The sequence below is a fragment of the Panthera tigris genome, chromosome C1 (assembly GCF_018350195.1).
Source record: "Panthera tigris isolate Pti1 chromosome C1, P.tigris_Pti1_mat1.1, whole genome shotgun sequence".
Taxonomy (NCBI): domain Eukaryota; kingdom Metazoa; phylum Chordata; class Mammalia; order Carnivora; family Felidae; genus Panthera; species Panthera tigris.
The window spans coordinates 30,887,600-30,906,011 of record NC_056667.1 but is presented as its reverse complement, the minus strand read 5'-3'; the positions used below and the strand labels follow the sequence as shown (position 1 = coordinate 30,906,011).

Here is an 18,412-nt window from a genome sequence, read left to right as displayed (position 1 = left end):
GAGCACCAGCCAGTAGTAAGCACTGGGTATATGAGAATAGGACTATGGTTCCTGCCTTCTACAAGAAGACATTTTATTCCTGAGTATGGCCCTCAGCTCTATAGCTCTATAAAATCCATTTTTCTCTGCACACATAGAACTGATTAGGCTTAATTTACACCAACCAATTTATGAAAGAATGATGTTATATTTTTATTTTCAATGAAGTTTATTTTTTAAAAATTCACATATAGGCCAAATGCCGATTTATTTGTTTATAATAGGAGACAGTCATATTACCACCCAGAGTAATACCTTACCCATAGCGTGGTTACCTAAGAGGGTGTATCTGGTGAGTATGAAATCTAAAACAAAGGAAAATGGAACTACAATCAAGCCTAATAAATTACATGTGTCCAACACTAAGAATTTGTTAAAATGATGGTGGAAAGCTGGCTTATGTTCTCTCTGGACAATGCTAGAAAATCACTGCAAAATTCTTGCTTGGGGACTCTAAGTTCCACAGGGTTGTGCTCTCTTCTATTAATATATATCTTCCTTCCAACAACTGCTTAGGTTTTGCTTATGCTCAACTGATATATCTAGTTAGGTTACCACTTGAATTATGCATAGGCAGCATACAAGTTTTTTCCCTCAGAATACACATTCTGACTGGACCAGTGTCTTATTTTCAAAGGGTAGCTTTATCTTGAGTGAATTACATATGATTTGAATTCATTACCCCCAGTATAATTTCTTCAAAAAGTCCTAACTTCCTGTCTTCACTTTAATTTTTCTGTGTGAAGAACCACAAATAGTTATAGTAGCACTACAGGATTCCACTGGATTTTTTGCAGTTTTAGTTTCCAAAAAGGCCTTATATCAGTTCTGATAATTAAGAACTGACTAGTCTTGATTGCTTAAAAAAAAAAAAAAAACTTACAAGGAAATACATCATAAACAATTATACCATATATAGTAAAACTCTTAGCTAACACATTGGATTATCTGGTCTTTGCATACTTGAGTGATCAAGCCAGTTGTTTTAGTATACCAATTCAATTAGGTATCTTGCTTCTTTATCACAGTTTAGATATGAGCTCCTTCTGTATTTTCAGAGGAGCATTATGTCCTCATTTAATCAAATCCCAAATTTTAGGGGCGCCTGGGTGGCTCAGTCACCTGAGCGTCCAACTTCAGCTCAGGTCATGATCTCACAGTTCATGGGTTCGAGCCCTGCATCAGGCTGTGTGGTGACAGCCCGGAGCCTGGAGCCTGGAGCCTGCTTCGGATTCGGTGTCTCCCTCTCTCTCCACCTCTCCCCTGTTTACTCTCTGTCTCTCAAAAATAAATAAACATTAAAAATATATATTTAAAAGAAATCCCAAATTTTAATAAAATAAAAACTTCATAATATCAAAGGTTCATAAAACTGAGCCCACAACAACCCTTTTTGCAGCTAAATGAGTACACAAAAGGAATGGAGATTATGTGATTATCTGTTATATAAATAAAAATTCCCATAATCTCTCTTAAGAAATTTATTAAAATCTATGTTATAAACTGTTTCAGGTCAGCAAATTACTTAATTGTCTGCGTTGGTTAAACCAGAGAGCTTGATAAATTTATACTCAATACCAGATTTTATGCTCCCTGAGGTCAGATATTATGTGTTTTCAATCTTTACAGGACTAACAATTCTCCACCCACTCCCACCCCCATAGAACATTCTCAAGTCTCACTAAATGTTTGCTAATCCATTCATCATTTTATTCACTGGACAAATATTTACCGATAGCTTACTCTAACCTACACTGTTAGGTACTGGGGGAAAAAGACATGGGGGCCTATCCTCATGGAGCTTTCAGAATGAGTCAACAGTGTGACAGTTGAAACCACACATGCAAATTAACCAACTGCTGCCTAAAGTATACAAAGGGAAAGGTTGAATGCATACAGATGAGGTGGGTCTTTCCAGTCCACCTTCCCACTAAGAATGCTCCTGCCACCAATCTAGTATCTTCTGACACATTTCATGAAGACTTCCACAAGCTACACAATTTCAAAGATTCAATACCCCATGGATATTTATGTTTATAGCTTGCCCTATACTGATCTATATATTTTTATATTCCTAAATCTTTTCATCCTTATGTGTTAGTCCAATTAAATAGATCTTCTTAACATATGCACTATGACATACTCCAAGCATTTGAAGATTCACTGAAACAATCTTTCTCACAATCACCTTTTAAAAAAAATTCAAGATTAAGCTGAATTACAGCCATCCAAATAATATTTAAGTATCTCATGTAAACAAAATTCCATCAGAAGCAGTAAAGAAAAATAGGTCTCATTTCTCCTTAGAAATTTAAATTTTAGACACCAAGAAAACTGAAAGAGAAAGGGAAGATAAATAATAAATATCACTTCCTCAAGCTCATTAGGATTCTACAGAGACCAAATTAATGTCCCCTCTCTGTTTCAATAAACTCATTTATTCCACAAACACCTACTATGTGGTAATACTGTGCTGAGTAGTAAGGATGGAAATTCTACTCCTGCCCTTAAATAGAAAGGTATACTGAGAGGTCAGATACAAGTGCATCTCTATAGGCGCCATCTTTGATGATTTTAAACACTCTTACTGGGGTGCTCTCATGCATATCCCAGGCAGATTACCTCTCAAGTCTGTTAAAAACCTCAACTGCCTATTAGACATTTCCATCTGAATGTCCTACTCAAATCTCAAACTCAACATGTCCAAAACAAACATCTTCCCCAGCAGATATGCTCTTCCTCCTATGTTCCATCTGCCTCTTTTCAGGAGCCACAGCTAAAAAACTAAATCACCACCCCACAGTTTGTTGATTCAACCTCAGAAATACTTTTGTTTCCTACCCCTATGCTTTACTTCTATAGCTAGTGACCCTAACCAGGCCCCCAACATAGTTTACTATGGACTCATCTGGACTTCTACAATAGTTTACTTCTCCAGGCTAAATACCCTCCAGTTCTGTATGCTATAATCACAACATATATGTATATTAAAAAAAAATAATAACGCACAGGGGAAAACTTAGAAGGAACTTAACTAAAATGCTAATATGGTTAGCACTGGGACAGTAGTAGCATTATGAACAATTTTTTTGTTTTCATATTTTTCTGAACTTCCCAAATTTCTTTTTAAAATTATTTTATTTTATTTTTAAAGTTTATTTATTTATTTTGAGAGACACAGTACAAATTGGGGGTGGGCAGAGAAAGAGGGAGAGAGAGAATTCTACGAGGGATGAGGGGCTCAAACCCACAAAGCTGGGAGATCATGACCTGAGTCAAAACCAAGAGTGGGATGCTTAACCAACTGAACCACACAGGCACCCCCAAGTTTCTTTTTTTTTTTTAACTTTTTTTTTTTTTTTTTAAATTTTTATTTTGGAAAGAGTGCAGACACAAGCAGGGGAGAGGGAAGACAGAGAAAAGGAGAATCTCAAGAAGGCTCCATGCTCAACACAAAGCCTGACTGGGGCTTGATCCCATGACTCTGGGATCATGACCTAAGGTGAAATCAAGAGTTGGATGCTCAACCGAGTCACCCAGCCACGCTCAAATTTTCTTTAGTGAACAATTATTATGCTTACAATGAAGGGGGAAGAAATCTCCCTTCATCTGAATTCTATCTACATTCCTCACTACATGGTTTCAAAGAGACTGGCACATCCTATTTTCCGAGAAACTATCTAAAAGGGAGCATTTTCTCAAGTTTATTTATTTAAAGTAATCTCTACGCCCAACATGCTCAAATTCACGACCCCGAGATCAAGAGTCACATGCTCTTGCAATTAAGCCAGTCAGATGCCCCAAAGAGGGAGCATTTCTTACAAAATAGTCATATTTTATGCAGGGATGTACTGCAATTTAAAACTCAAGTGGTTTAAGACTATTTTCTTTAATAGAAATATTCCCAATGGAATTCTCATAGTATTTTTGAGCACACAGTATTAGTTATGTATTCTCCTAGGAGCTTTCCATGCTACTAACACAATTTACAACAGCCCTTTTTTTTTTTTTTAAGTTTATTTATTCCTTTTGAGAGAGAGAGAGAGGAGAGAGACAGCACACATGCAAGTGGGGAAGAGGCAGAGAGAGAGAGAGGGAGGAGAGAGAACTGCAAGCAGGCTCTGCACCACCAGTGCAGAACTTGATGCGGGGCTCAAACTCATGAACCATGAGATCATGACCTGAGCCAAAGTCAGACACTTAAACGACTTAGTCCCCCAGGTGCCCCTATCATCAGCCCATTTTATTTATTCTTTTTTAAGCTTTATTTTATTTTTATTTTTATTTATTTATTGACAGCGTGTGCACATGGGGTTGGGGTAGAGAGAGTGGGGGACAGAGGATCTGTGCTGACAGCAGAGAGCCTGATGTGGGGCTCAAACTCATGAACTGCAAGATCATGACCTGAGCCAAAGTCAGATGCTTAACCAACTGAGCCACCCAGGTGTCCCCAGCCCATTTTAAAACTGAAGAAACAAAAGGGTGCCTTGTTGACTCAGTTGATAGAGCATGCAAGTCCTGATCTCAGGGCTGTTAAGTCTGAGCCCCACAATGGGTATAGAGATTACTTAAAAATAAAATCTTTTCCTTTTTTTTTTTTTTTTTTTTTAAAAGTGAGGAAACAAAGAGGGGCACCTGGGTGGCTCAGTCAGTTAAGCATCTGACTCTTGATTTCGGCTCAGGTCATGATCTTGTTTATGGGTCTGAGCCCCACATCAGGCTCTGCACTGACAGTGCGGAGCCTGCTTGGGATTCTCTCATTCCCTCTTTCTGCCTGTTCCTCCTCTGCTCGCTCAGTCTCTCTCTCTCAAAACGAATAAATAAACGTACGTACATACACACATAAGAAAGCAGAGACACAGATTAAGTTGTTTGCCCAAAGTCACCCACTAGCTAAGTGCAGGATTCAGAATTTAAATTTGAATTCAGAGGTACCTGGCTCCAGAGCCCACACTTCATCACTTTGCTGCATGTCTTCTCAGAATGCACAATTCTACAACTATTTTAAGTGTGCTTTTATTTTTTTAAGTTTATTTATTTTTGAGAAAGACAGGGAGGGAGAGAGGGAGGGAATCCCAAGCAGGTTATGTGCTGTGGGCACAGAGCATGACCTGGAGCTCAAACTCATGAACCGTGAGATCATAAACTGAGCCCAAACCAAGAGTCAAATGCTTATTAGCCAACTGAGCCACCCAGGTGCCCCTTTAAGTTGCTTTTAAATTCCTTTTTTCCCCTAAGCACTGTCTTTAATATTTTGTAGTATCATTAAAGTGACTGCTTCTGGGAAGGTTTTGCGGCAGTGATGCTAATTAATGCCCCACACTTTAGAATGCTGGTGGCTCACAAAGAAATGAAAAAAGGTATTTACTGTTAAGGCTGCATGTCCCAAGGCAAAAGGAAATTATGTCACTTTTAACAGAAGAGATTTGCATTATTTCAAATTTTGCACATAAAGCGAGAAACCTTATTGATTTTAATTTCTCAATATATGAAATTCCCAGAATTAAAATAAATTTGAGTAAAATGTGATCGCACTATGACAGACAGGCTTCCAACAAGACTAAGTCTGATTTCTGAAGTATGGCTCAAGTTTGAAAAAGCAAAAGGGAGAGGAACAGGAGGACTCCAAATAGACAGCAACTTGAACAGTCAGAAAAGATGACTAGAACAGATGGGGGCAAATGGTGACAAGACTTAACGTCACTTGGTGAGGAAACACTGGAGGTTTCCCACGAAGAGACTAAGCTGGGTGTGAGATGAAATGGAAGGGGAGGAAAATGGCTGGCTGCTCACACAGAAAAAGTGGGCAGAGTCAACTAAAACCTTTAAGTCTTTTACGTACGTTGCTATCAGGCTCCACTTCACACTTTCCATATTGAGTATAGTTGGTTTTTTAAACCCAGAAATATGACTTACTTATTACTCTATCTTATCTACCTAATTCATCCATGCTGATTAAATTTCATTGGATTCAGTCCATCATCCCAGCCTACCCAGATTATTTTTAGATACTGATTCTGTCATAAGATTTAACTATGGTTTCTTGCTTCATTTCATTTTCAATTGTAGTGTGTATGTGCTGCTGAGGCAAGCACCATTTTCAATTGTAACAGAATACCTTTTCCTGTGTTGTCCTAAAACTAGTATCATTTACTGTTTAAAAAATAGAGAGATGGAGAAGTAGAAATAATATCAAGAATCCACACTACCACCACCCAGAAACAGACCACTGTTAACAAGTAATATTAAATCTGAGGGGGTTTTAATGCCTAAATAGAAACATTTTAATGGAATCATACTATACGTTATTTTGTGACATTTTCTCCAACATCAGTATGTTATAGTTGCACAGGCTTGTGTATGTATCACAATTTATTACCCAATTCTCTTTTTCTGGACATTATAGTTTTTAACTTTGTATTGTTACACATAATGTTGAAGGCATTCCTCTAACTTCTTGCATGTATTCTTCATGACAATTTTCTTAGGATAATATCCTATAAATGGAATTGCTAGGTCAAAAGACGCATAATTTTTAAAGCTTTACATTGTGCCAAATTCTGCTCCAGAAAATTTGTTCCAATTTACATTCCTATTATTAGTGTTAGACAGTGACAGATTGGGAGCTGTCACAATTATTGTATATTACAATCTAAATATGATTTTTTGAGGGTCAACTGGATAGGGGAAATACAATTATTTTGTTTATTCAATTTAACAATCCTTTCATTACTGGTGAAGTTGAATAAAATTTTCATGTTTCTTTTATGAGGTAATCTTAAGTTACTACAGCATCTTATAAGGTATCTTCATCTGAATTATCAATAACAGTAAGGAAGTGAGCTTGGATGGGAATAGCTCCAACAGTTAACTTCAATCTTTCAAAAAATCAAAGAGGACAAAATACTTCTAACTCATTCTATATGGCCAGCACTATTCTGATACCAAAGCCAAAGAAAGACTACAAGTAGGAAAACTACAGATCAATATCCCTTATAAGCACTGATAAAAAATTCATTGGGGCACCAGGGTGGCTCAGTTGGTTAAGTGTCCGACTCTTGTCATGAACCCAGGGTCATGAGATTGAACCCCATGTCAGGCTCTGAGCTGACTGTGTGGATCCTGCTTGGGATTCTATCTCTCTGCCCCTCTCCTACCCTTGCATGCAGGCTCTCTCTTAAATTATAAAAAAAAAAAAAAAAAAAAATCAGCGAAATACTACCAATATAAATTCAATGGCATATTAAAATGGATTAGATACCATGACCAAATGGGATTTATTCCTGGAATGCAAGGATGGTTCAGCATATGAAAATCAATCAATGTAAAAACTACATTAATAGAATAAAGGGGAAAAAACTTCACAAGATCATTTCAACTGATGCAGAAAGGTGTTTGAAAAATTCAAGAACTTTTCATGATAAAAAATAATCAACAAGGAACAGAAGAAAACTATCTCGGTGCGCCTGGCTGGCTCAGTCAGTTGAACATCTGACTTCAGCTCAGGTCATGAACTCAAGGTTCATGAATTCAAGCCCCGCATTGGTCTCTGGGCTGAAAGCTTGGAGCCTGGAGCCTGCTTTGAATTCTGTATCTCCCCCTCTCTCTGCTCCTCCCCCATTCACACTCTGTCTCTCTCTCAAAAATAAGTAAACATTAAAAAAATGTTTGAATAAAAAAGAAAAAACTATCTCAACATAATATACACCAATAATAGATGAAAACCCACATTGGGGCACCTGGGTGGCTCAGTCGGTTAAGCGTCCGACTTCAGCTCAGGTCACGATCTCGCGGTCCGCGAGTTCGAGCGCCGCGTTGGGCTCTGGGCTGATGGCTCAGAGCCTGGAGCTTGCTTTCGATTCTGTGTCTCCCTCTCTCTCTGCCCCTCCCCCGTTCATGCTGTGTCTCTCTCTGTCTCAAAAATAAATAAACGTTAAAAAAATTAAAAAAAAAAAAAAGAAAACCCACAGCTAACATTATACTCAATGGTGAAAGACTGAAAGCGTTTCCTTTAAGATCAGGAAAAAAAGATGCCTATTGTCACCACTTCTATTCAACATAGTACTGGAAGTCCTAGTAAGAGCAATTAGGCAAGAAAAAGAAACAAAAAGCAACCAAATTGGAGAGAAAGTAAAAGTTTCAATGTTTTGTAAACAACATGATTGTACATGTAGAAAGTGCTAAAGATTCCATATTAAAAAAATAATAATAAATTTGAATAATCAAATTGAGCAAACTTGCAGGATACAAAATCAACACACAAAAATCAGTTGATTTTATACACTAACAATGACATATCTGAAAAAGAAGTTAACTAGTCCATTTACAATAACATCAAAGAAATAGGAATAAACTTAACCAAGGAAGGGAAAGACAAGCACACTGAAAATTATAAAACTCTGCTGAAAGAAATGACAGAAGACACAAATAAATGGAAAGACATAACATGGAAACGTTCATAAATTGGAAGACTTACTATTGTTAAGATATCAATACTACCCAAAGCAATCTACAGATTCTATGCAATCCCTATCAAAATCCCAATTACTTTTTTTCCCCAGAAATAGAAGAATCCATACTAAAATTATGGAATCTCAAGGGACCAAGAATTGCCAAAACAATCTTGAAAAGAATAAAGTTGCAAATCTCACATTTCCTGATTTCAAAATTTACTACAAAGTTACAGTAATCAAAGCAGTGTATATTGGCATGAAAACAAGATATACAGACCAATGAGACAGAAAGCCCAGAAATAAACACTATACATATCCGGTCAATGAGTTTCCACAAGGGTGCCAAGACCATTCAATGGGGGAAAGGGCAGTCTTCTTAACAGTGTTGGGAAAATTAGGTAACCATATACAAAAGAATTAGACTCACTCTATACCATATCCAAAAATGAACTCAATACAGATCTAAGATGATTTCTTGAATATGATACCAAAAGCACAGGTAACAAAAGTAAAAACAGACAAATTGGACTATATCAAAATTTAAAACTTTTGTACACCAAAAGACACTACCAGTATGGTAAAAAGGCAACTCACAGAACAGGAGAAAATATTTGCACATCATATATCTGTTAAGACTGATATACAGAATATATAAAGAAGCCTTAAAATTCAACAACAAAGGGCACCTAGGTGGCTCAGTAGGTTAAGTGTCCAACTTTGGCTCAGGTCATGATCTCACAGTTGGTGGGTTCAAGCCCCACACTGGGCTCTGTGCTGACAGCTCAGAGCCTGAAGCCTGCTTTAGATCCTGTGTCTCCCTCTCTCTCTGCCCCTCCCCCACTCACACTTTGTCTCTCTCAAAAATGAATAAACATTAAAAAAAATTTTTTTTTAATTCAACAACGAAACCCAAACAACCTAATTAAAAATGGGCAAAGGACTTGAACAGGCATTTCTCCAAAGATACACAGATGGCCAAAAAGCACATTAAAAGATGCTTAACATCACTAATTAAGAAATGTAAATCAAAATCACAATGACATAACCACTTCATTCCCATTAGGATGGCTATTACCAAACCAAACCAAACCAGAAAATACCAAGTGTTGACAAGGATATGGAGAATTTGGACCCCCTGTGCATTGCTGCTGGGAATGTAAATGGTGCAGCCACTGTGGAAAATGGCATGGTGGTCCCTCAAAAATTAAACAGCTACCTGGGGCACTTGAGTGGTTCAGGCGGTTAAGCATGTGACTCCTGATTTCGGCTCAGATCATGATCTCATGATTTGTGGGATCAAGTCCCTGACATCAGGCTCTGTGCTGACAGTGCAGAGCCTACTTGGAATTCTCTCTCCTTTCTCTCTGTGCCCCTCCTCCCTACTGCACCCACATGCAGGCTCTCACTCTCACTCTTTCTTTCTCTCAAAATAATTATTTTATTTTTAACTTTTTAAAATGTCTGTTTATTTTCAAAAGAGAGAGAGAGTGTAAGTTGGAGAAGGGCACAGAGAGCAGGAGACATAGAATCTGAAGCAGGCTCCAGGCTCTGAGCTGTCAGCACAGAGCTCGACGCAGGGCTTGAACTTACGAACCATGAGATCATGACATGAGCCAAAGTCGGACACTTAACCAAGTAAGCCACCCAGGCTCCCCAAAATAAATAATTATTTTAAAAATAAACAACTATCATATGACCCAGTGTTCCACTTCTAGATATATACCCAAAGGAGTCAAAAGCAAGGACTTGACAAGGTATTTGTGCCCATGTTCATAACAGCATATTTATAAAAGCCAAACCCATCAAGTGATGAATGAATAAACAAATTGTAGTATGAACACATAGTGGAAGATTATTCAGCCTTAAAAGTAAGGGAATTTGACACATGCCACAACATGGATAAATTTTGAAGCCATTATGCTAAGTGAAATAAGCAAATCACAAAGAGAAAATAATGTATGTTTCCACTCATACATGGTACCATAGTCAAATTCTTAGAGACAGAAAATAGAAGGGTGGTGGTTAGAGGCTAGGGAGAGGGAGAAATGGGGAGTTAGTGTCTAAAGGGTTCAGAGTTTTGGTTTGGGAAGATGAAAATATTCTGAAGACAAATCATGGTGATGGTTTCAGATCAATGGAATATACTTAATGCCACTGAATGCATACTTAAAAATGGTTAAAATGGTAAATTTTATATGATGCATACTTCACTACAATTTAAAAAATACCAAAAAAGAGAGTCAACTTTATGTCTTGAGATTTTAGATTAGCAACTTTCAAGAAACATAAATGCAACAGGAAGACAGGGAGAAAGAAGAGGATAAACTCACATATCCTCCATTTCTACTTTAGTGAGTCATTACTGATACAAGCATTGACCTAGAATACCTAGTTAAGTCTGGAGATTTTAAAATCCAAGCTTTATCATGTTGGGGAAAAGTATTACAATTCAGATGTAGCTATGTAATAGAATGAAGTGGATTCAAACTTCTTACCCTCAACATTTGCTAGCTAACCTCTTTGGGTCTTTTTTTTTTTTTTTTTAAATCAGTCAACTGAAACTGAGTATTCATTCTGCCCCAGACACTGTGCAATATAGCTTGTAATAAATCATGGCCAAAAAAAAAAAAAAAAAAAATCTTAGCCATTAGATGATAAAAAAAATTTATCATCTCAGCCATTTAAAAAAATACAGTTCTGTGGCATTAAGTATATTTATGGTATTGTGCAACCATCACCAACATCCATGCATCGAACACTTTTCACATTGCAAAACTGAAACTGAACCCATTAAATAACTCCCCATTATTACTACCTCCCTTCAGCCCCCTGACAACCACCTACTTCCTGTCTCTATGTGCAATATTGCTTTCATATTCTATTTTCTGTTTGAAAAAGCAACACAGGATAATAATAATAATGGCATTAGGGTAGACAAATAGATCAATGAACAGAACACAGTCCAGAAATACACCTATATACATATGGCTAAATGATTTTCAACAAGGTGCAAAGGCAATTTTTTAATTCAATGAGAAAGGAGTCTTTTCTTTTTCTGAAGTTTATATATTAAATTTTCAGAGAGAAGGAGAGCATGTATGCACGCTTGCAAGCAGGGGAGGGGCAGAGAGAGGAGACAGAGAATCCCAAGCAGGTTCCATGCTGTGAGTGCAGAGGCTGATATGGGGCTTGAACTCATAAAACATGAGATCATAACCTAAGCCAAAGTTAGACACTTAACCAAGTGAGCCACCCAGGCACCCCAGAGAAAGCAGTCTTTTCAACTAACAATACGGAACATTCAGATATTCATTTAAAAACACAAAAAACTTCCATCCACCCATCATAGGATATATAAAAATAAGCTACAAATGGATCATAGATCTAAATGTAAAACCTAAAATAAACTTACAGAAGACAACATAGGGAAAATCTTTGTATGTAACATGAAAAGCATGTTAAAAGATAAAAGAGAAAGCTGACAAACTGAACTTTATCAAAATTAAGAATGTGTGTTCTTCAAGAGATACTGGTAAGAGAATAAAAGGAAAAGCCTAAGAAAAAAAGCCTGTGTGTTTATAGAAGGGTTCAACTTAATAGAAATTAACCATGGCTTGGCTGGCTTGTGTGCCCACCATTAGTTATGTAGGACTTCTCATTCCTGTCTTACCCAGTATCCTAGTAATTCTTGATGGTATCTCACATGAGTTCAACAGTTATTCCAGAATGTGTGACATCCACGATGCTGTTCTGCCTTAGTTCATCCTTGTGATTTGCTCCCTATAAGCAGGTAGACAGTACCTTAGGCTTTCCCCATGGCCACATTACCACAATGGAATCTGTGTCATGGCCAAGGATGTTCCCTCCAGAGAGTCCCAAGTGATCCAGGGTCTGAATGTGTATACCTTGGAAGTGAAAATCACCACTACCATTCTGCCCACTCTCTGCCATCTAAGCTTCAACATTAAAATAAAGAATAGGGGTGCCTGAGGGGCTCGGTCGGTTAAGTGTCTGACTTCAGTACAGGTCATGATCTCGCAGTTGTTAAGTTCGAGCCCCACATTGGGCTCTCTGCTCTCAGCACAGTCTACACTTTGGATCCTCTGTCCCCCCTCTATGCCCCTCCCCACTCTCTCTCTCAAAAATAAACATTTAAAAAAAGAAGAAAAATAATTTCATGAAGGGTTTATGTCCAGAAAAAAGACAGACAGACAGACAGACACACACACACACACACACCCTTCTCAAAACTCAACAATAAAAAACAATCCACTTTTTTTAATGGGCAAAAGATTTGAAAAACTATTTCACCAAGAAAGATATAAGAATGGCAAATAAGCACATGAAAAGATACTCAACATAATAAGTCATTAGGGAAATGTAAATTAGAACCACAGAGAGCACCACTAATTTTAGAATGGCTAAAATTAAAAAGACTGATCACACCAAATGTTGATCAGGAGATAGAAAGCTAGAACTCTCATACATTGTTGGTGGGAATGTAAAATGATACAACTACTCTGAAAAACTTGTCATGTGATACAACCATTCCACCTACATATTTACCTAAGAGAAAAGAGAAAGCGTTTTTTTTTTTAAATATATGAAATTTATTGTCAAATTGGTTTCCATACAACACCCAGTGCTCATCCCAAAAGATGCCCTCTTCAATACCCATCACCCACCCTCCCCTCCCTCCCATCCCCCATCAGCCCTCAGTTTGTTCTCATTTTTTAAGAGTCGAAAGAGAAAGCATTTGTCCACACAAAGACTTATAAATACAAATGTTCACAGCAACTTTATTTGTAACAGCCAAAAAGTAGAAACATGCTAAATGTCTATCAACAGGTGAATGAGCAAAGCATAATAGAACCATACAATGAATACCCAGCAATACAATATATTAATTCCATACAACATGAATTTCAAAATAATTATTGTGTAAAAGAAGCCAAAGGCACAGCATAGTTTATAAAATAATGATATAAAATTCTTAAAAATGGAATCTAATCTCTAGAGAAGGCAGATCAATCGTTGGGTGAAGATGAAAGATAGTAGGAAAAGACAGACAAATGCAACGGGGTGGGAAGGAACTTTTAGGGGTGATGGATATATTATCTTGATTACAGTAATGGTTTCACCAGTGTTTTGTCATTAGATATGGCAAAGCTTATAAAACTGCACATTTTAAAAACAAGCAATTTACTGTATATCAATTATATCTCAATAAAGATTGTAGTTTTTCTTAAGTTTATTTATTTTTGAGAGGGAGAGAAAGAGCGTGAGTAGGGAATGGGCAGAGAGACAGGGAGAAAAGAATCCCAAGTGTGCTCTGCGTTAATAGCATGGAGACCAACATGAGGCTCGAACCCACAAACTATGAGATCATGACCTGACCCCAAATTAAGAGTCAGATGCGGGCGCCTGGGTGGCTCAGTTGGTTGGGCATCCAACTTCAGCTCAGGTCATGATCTCATGGTCCGTGAGTTCAAGCCCCACGTCGGGCTCTGTGCTGACAGCACAGAGCCTGGAGCCTGCTTCAGATTCTGTGTCTCCCTCTTTCTCTGCCCCTCTCCTGCTCATGCTCTGTCTCTCTCTGTCTCAAAAATAAATAAAAACATTAAAAAAAAAAAAAAAGTCAGATGCTTACCCAACTGAGCCATCCAGGTGCCCCTCAATAAAGTTGTTTTTAAAAAGACATATGGCCCAGGAGGCATCTGGCTGGCTCAATCGGTGGAGCATGTAACTCTTGATCTCAGGTTTGTGAGTTCAAGTCCCATGTTGGGTGTAGAGAGTACTTAAAAATCTTTTTTAAAACTTATTTTTATTTCTTTGACAGAGACAGTGCAAGCAGGGGAGAAGGGCAGAGGGAGAGAGAGAATCTTAAGCAGGCTCCACACTCAGTGCAGAGCCCAACATGGGGCTTGATCTCACAACTGTGAGCTCATAACCTGAGCCAAACTCAAGAGCTGGATGCTAGGGCACTTGGGCGGCTCTGTCAGTTAAGCATCAAGACTTCAGCTTAGATCATGATCTCACAGTTTGTGGGTTCAAGCCCAACATCAGGCTCTGTGCTGACAACTCAGGAGCTTGGAGCCTAGAGCCTGGAGCCTGCTTCAGATTCTGTGTCTCCCTCTCTCTCTGCCCCTCTCCCACTGTGTGTGTGTGTGTGTGTGTGTGTGTGTGTGTGTGTGTGTGTGTGTGTTTAGCATGTGCACTAAACATTAAAAAAAAGAGCTGGATGCTTAACCAACTGAGCCACCTAGGCACCCCAAAAATAAAATAAATTTAAAAAAAAGACATGGGCCAAGAAGTACACAAAATCATAAAAATAATTTAAATAAATTTTACGTTTCAGTTGTCAGATTTATAATTTTTACTGTAAAAAATGTAAAACCTCTGTGCATAAATATAAAAAAAAAATGAAAAGATAAATTGGAGAGAAGATAATTCCAAGGTATATGGCCAGCAAAAGATTCATATTTCATAATACAAAATTTCATAAAAACTATAAAGTAAAAGACAGTCAGCTCAGTCGGTAGAGCATGTGACTCTTGATCTTGGGGTTGTGAGTTTGAGCCCCATATTGGGTGTGGAGATTACTTAAATATAAAATCTTAAAAAAATTTTTTGGCTCAGGTCGTGGTCTCCCTTGTTCGTGGGTTTGAGCCCCGCCTCTGGCTATGTGCTGTCAGCTTGGAGCCTGGAGCATGCTTCAGATTCTGTGTCTCCCTCACTCTCTGCCTCTCCCCTACTCAGGCTCTGTCTCTGTCTCTGTCTCTGTCAAAAATAAACATTAAAAAAAAATTTTAAGGCAAATAACGCAACTAAAAAATGAGCAAAAAACAAGAAAAGGCAATTCACAGAAGAGGAAATATGAATAGCAATAAATATAACTAAACAGGTAACTCCTTACAAGTAAACAGAAAAAAGAAACAAATTAAAACCACAATGAGATACCACAGTCCACCCACCAGAATGGCTAAAATTAAATGAACTACACCAATTACTGGCAAGAATGTGGGGCAATGTTAACTTTCATACATGAATAACTGGCATAAATTGCTACAAATACTTTAGAGAATAACTTGGCAGTATTATAGTTGAAGGCAGGTCTATATATGAACTCAGCAACTCTACTTTAAGCATATACCCTAAAGAAATTCTTGTACCAATGTATCAAGATACATTGGGAAAATGTCAACCCCAAAAGTCAATGTAAACAAATGCCTCAGGGTGCCTGGGTGGCTCAGTTGGTTAAGTGTCCAACTTTGGCTCAGGTCATGATCTCACAGTTTGTTGAGTTCCAGCACTATGCTGAGCTCTGTGCTGACAGCTCAGAGCCTGGAGCCTGCCTTGGATTCTGTGTCTCCCTCTCTCTCTGCCCCTCCCCCAATCATGCTTGCTCGCTCGCTCTCTCTCTCAAAAAAAAAAAAAGGCATTAAAAAATAAAAATAAATAAATAAAAACAAATGCCTCTAAGTCCATTAATAAAAGAATGGACAAATGAGTTATATTTATATAATAAAATACTATACATCACTGAAAAATGAAGGTACCAAAGCTATCCATGCCAATACAGATATATCTTAGAAACATTCTCTTACATGTATTTTATTTTTCCATTATGTTGAATTTAAAAAGCTTCAGAAGAGGGTACCTGGGTGGCCTAGTTGGTTAAGCACCTGACTTCGGCCTGGGTCTCACGGTTCATGAGTTTGAGTCCTGCTTCAGGTGAACTAGAGCCCCACTTTGGGTGAGCCCCACTTCTCTCTTTCTGCCCTCACTCACTTGTGCCCTCTCTCTTTTTCTTTCTCTCTCGAAAGAAAGAAGGAAAGAAGGAAAGAAGGAAAGAAAGAAAGAAAGAAAGAAAGAAAGAAAGAAAGAAAGAAAAAAAAAGAAAAAAAGAAAGAAAGAAAAGCTTCAGAATATAGTACACCATTTAAGTAAAGCAGAAAACACATAAATGTGTTAAGATGCACAAATACTAAGTAAAGAGATTCAGGACAATGATTAAATACCAAAATCAGGATGGTGGTAGGAGGCAAATGAATCTATGAAAGGGTACATAGGTAGTCTCTATCATTTTATTTCTTAGGTCATGTTCATTTTAATATACTCTTTACTACTTTGTATGTTGGAGATATTTTGTTTTTAACATATGCTGCAAAATTCTGAGCAAAACTGATTTTCAACCTAGATTCCTACACCCAGTCTAACACAAACAAGAGACAGGAGAGATCTCAGAAAGCTACCAGAGGGTGGTATTCCTTCAGATCCAAAGCAAGCAAGTAAAACAAGAAAAAGACACAAGGGCTAGGAAACAGAAGGGAGAGAAACAAAGACAAATACTTAAAAACACACACACACACACAAAACAAAAACAACAACAAACAACAACAACAACAACAACAACAACAACAGAGGATAAAATGAAAATTAATTTGAAAGGGTAACAGATAGGGGCACCTGGCTGGCTCAGTTGGTGAGCTGATCTCCAGGTTAAGTTTGGGTCCCAAGTTGGATGTAAAAATTGCTTAAAATTAAAATATTTTAGAGGGGCACCTGGGCAGCTCAGTTGGTTAAGCACCCAACTCTTGGTTTCAGCTCAATCCATGATCCCAGGATTGTGGGATTGCGCCCCACACTGGGGTCTATGCTGACAGTATGGAAGTGGCTTGGAATTCTCTCTCCCTCTCTCTCGGTCCCTACCCTGCTCATGTGCTCGTGCTCTCTCTCTCTCAGAATAAATACACATTTAAAAAATATTTTGAAAAATGATATAAAAGGGTAACAGGTTCTAAGTAAAAACTGTATAAAAACACAAGAAAAATGGATGTTCCACTAAATCTTGACTGAAATGCAACACATAACATTTTAGTAATTCAAAACTTTTTCTATATACCACTGCTTTATATAATGAGATAATTTTCTTTTCTTTAAAAAAAGAACATCTTGGGTATCCTTTCCTATCAATACATATAGCACTACCTTATCATCTGTTTAAATTTTATTTGAAAAAATACTGAAATACAGCAAAAAGGTAAAATTCACCTACAATCCCACCACATTAAAATTTTGTACGCAATAAAGAAGTGAAAAATCACAACTGTATTCCATCTAATTTTACTCCCATTCCCCACATCCAAATAACCCCTATAAATAATTTGGTACAAATGCTTTATAAACATAAACAAAAGCTTTCTAATTCTTTATAATAATCTCCTGGGCTCAGATGTCTTATGGTTTTGGGACGTTCAAAGGGTATTTATTTTTTGGCATTTCCAAACCTAAAATAAAAAAGATTTCTGGCATTCTATTCCCCCTTAAATTAGTAAGGTCTTCCCTTCTTTTTTTAATTTTTTTTTTTACATTTATTTTTGAGAAACAGAGTGAGACAAAGCGTGAACGGGGGAGGGGCAGGGAGAGTAGGAGACACAGAATCTGAAGCAAGCTTCAGGCTCTGAGCAAGCGGTCAGCACAGAGCCTGATGCGGGGCTCGAACCCACGAACTGTGAGATCATGACCTGAGCCGAAGTCAGACGCTCAACCGACTGAGCCACCCAGGCGCCCCAGGTCTTCCCTTCTTAAAAATATACTTGCTTCAAATTTTCAATTTGGCAACCAAGATCAATGAAACTGATTATAGAAAAGTGGCATGAAAAATTGTTTCTTTATAATCTATACTAATTGGAAAAGAGAAATCATGTTCAATATTCAAATATTCAATGTTCAAATATTTAAAACCACTTATATTAGACCTCAAAATTATTATGCAATAATAACAGTTCCTGTTTCACTTATGTTCCTCTTACCTAAGGACAAACTAATTGGAAGGTGGATAAATATATATGATCAAACACTGACTACTGCTCTACTGTATCAATAAGCAAACATAATACAAAAATTGTTTAACGTTT

General features: G+C 37.5%; 1 protein-coding gene across 1 annotated transcript in view; it reads right to left on the bottom strand.

Moving 5' to 3' along the window:
- RLF (RLF zinc finger) overlaps positions 1–18,412 on the bottom strand; it is an 84,450-nt gene that overhangs the window by 52,597 nt on the left and 13,441 nt on the right. The gene's annotated exons all lie outside the window — the stretch shown is intronic.